Raw genomic sequence first — 1,950 nt, forward strand, 5'->3', positions numbered from 1 at the left:
TTAAGCATCTGTCTGCCTTCGGCTCAGGTCATGATCCCAGGGTCCTGGGATCTAGGCCCTGCATTGGGCTCTCTGCTCAGCAGGGAGTCTGCTTCTCCCTCTTCCTCTGCCCCTTCTCTCTCTTGCACACACTCTCTAACAAAATCTTAAAAAACATAACCAGAATTGGGGCGGGCGCCTGGGTGGCTCTGTCGGTTGGACATCCGACTCTTGGTTTTGGCTCAGATCATGATCTCATGGGTCATGGGATCAAGTCCTGAGTTGGGCTCCACACTCAGTGAGGAATCTGCTTGAAGATTCTCTTCCTCTGCCCTTACCCCCGCGCATGCGCATTGTCTCTAATAATTAATCTTAAAAAAAAAACCAGGATTTATCAAAGATCTATTTTTAATATTACCAATGTAATCAAGTAGATTACTAAATCATAAATTCTAATCTTTTCATGATTAGCTTCTAAGTGTCTGGGTCAACTAAAGATAATGTAAACTCTACCTAGTTTGATTTTATTTTCCTCCCTCGTCATGTTCATGCCTCTTCAAAGCCTCGGGCTGATAGTTTATCTTTCAGGTTCCTTGGATGAATCATACTTTGCAGACCTGTAAAACAGCACCATCTCTTTCCTCCCAAGAGCTGTTTGCTAAGCAAGCAACAAACCCAAACCCTGCCTCCCAGTTTAGGCTACAGATCTGAAAATGTGACCAAAGAGTTTCACCCAGGGGCTATGGCAGAACAACTGTTCTCACTTCTTTGGGCCTTTGGAAAACCGACCTAAAGCAGACTTTTTTTTTTTTTCTCCAGCAGACTTTCAATGAATGAAATGGACCTAAAGATGAGTAGTCCTCTTCAGGATTCCTTCCCATGGAGGGAACTTTTCTTTTCTTAGTTTTGGTAGATACTAAAAGCATGTTTGTTGTTTTAAGTAAGCTTTACACCCAATGTGGGGCTTGAACTCAAGACCCCAGGATCAAGAATTGCAAGCTTTACCCACTGACCCAACCAGGCACCCCTTATTTGCTTTTTAATGTTCAGAATTTACCAGAGTAAAAAGGTAAATCTCACTCCCTCATTTTCCTTCCCCAAAGGTAAGAAATTACTTTTTGTGTGTCTTCTTTCAAGTATAGTGTATATATTTTCAAACATCCAAAATTTTTTACACATATTATACACCGTACTTTGGTTAATTTTAGTAAAAAATATATATATTGAGGCTTGCCAATGATAACTGCAAGGATTAAAGTAATATATGGGGGGGGCCGTGCATTCAGGATCATGGACTAGGAAGCTCTTGGACCCTGAGGTCCCACCCTTCTATACTATCTCTGGACGGGATATTTCGTCCCTTACCGACAAAGAAGCTTCCATAGGCTGCGTGGGAACCAAATATTCATAATTTGTGACTGCGTGTGAAGGTCCAGCTTCAGAAAATGTGTATATGCCTGAACATGTCTGAGTGCAGGTAGTTGTATAAATCATATCCTTCTGTGAATTTGTCTTAGTTTACTGTTTCTCTATTATGTGTGTCAGGATCTCTGGATGTCACTGGGTGCGTGTCACTGTTAGTGTGACACTGTGTATCATGTATGGTGTGTGTGTGGGTGTGTGAATGCGCTGTCCTTATCCAGACGTTCCTGTTTGGTGTTAATGTGTTTTAGATAACCGCTGCGATCTGTATTCTTCAGCCCCCAGCTCCCCCACTCACTGCATGCCAACATTCTTGAAGGAAGGGTGGGTGTCGGGGCACAAGCTTGCCCAACTCCAGTCTACCAGAGAGAACGCAACAGGACTTCCCGTATACACCGCGTCCGCCAGGCACGCAGAAGAGGCCGTTTCGCACGCACACGCGTGCAGCCTGGGACACGAAAAAAATCTTGGGGTCGAGCATTCTCTCGCGCGCTCTCTAGTGGCCTCAGAGGGCAGCGCTGACAGAATGAGGGGGCGTGGCCGGCGGCG

The sequence above is a fragment of the Ailuropoda melanoleuca genome, chromosome 3 (genome assembly GCF_002007445.2).
Source record: "Ailuropoda melanoleuca isolate Jingjing chromosome 3, ASM200744v2, whole genome shotgun sequence".
Classification (NCBI taxonomy): Eukaryota; Metazoa; Chordata; class Mammalia; order Carnivora; family Ursidae; genus Ailuropoda; species Ailuropoda melanoleuca.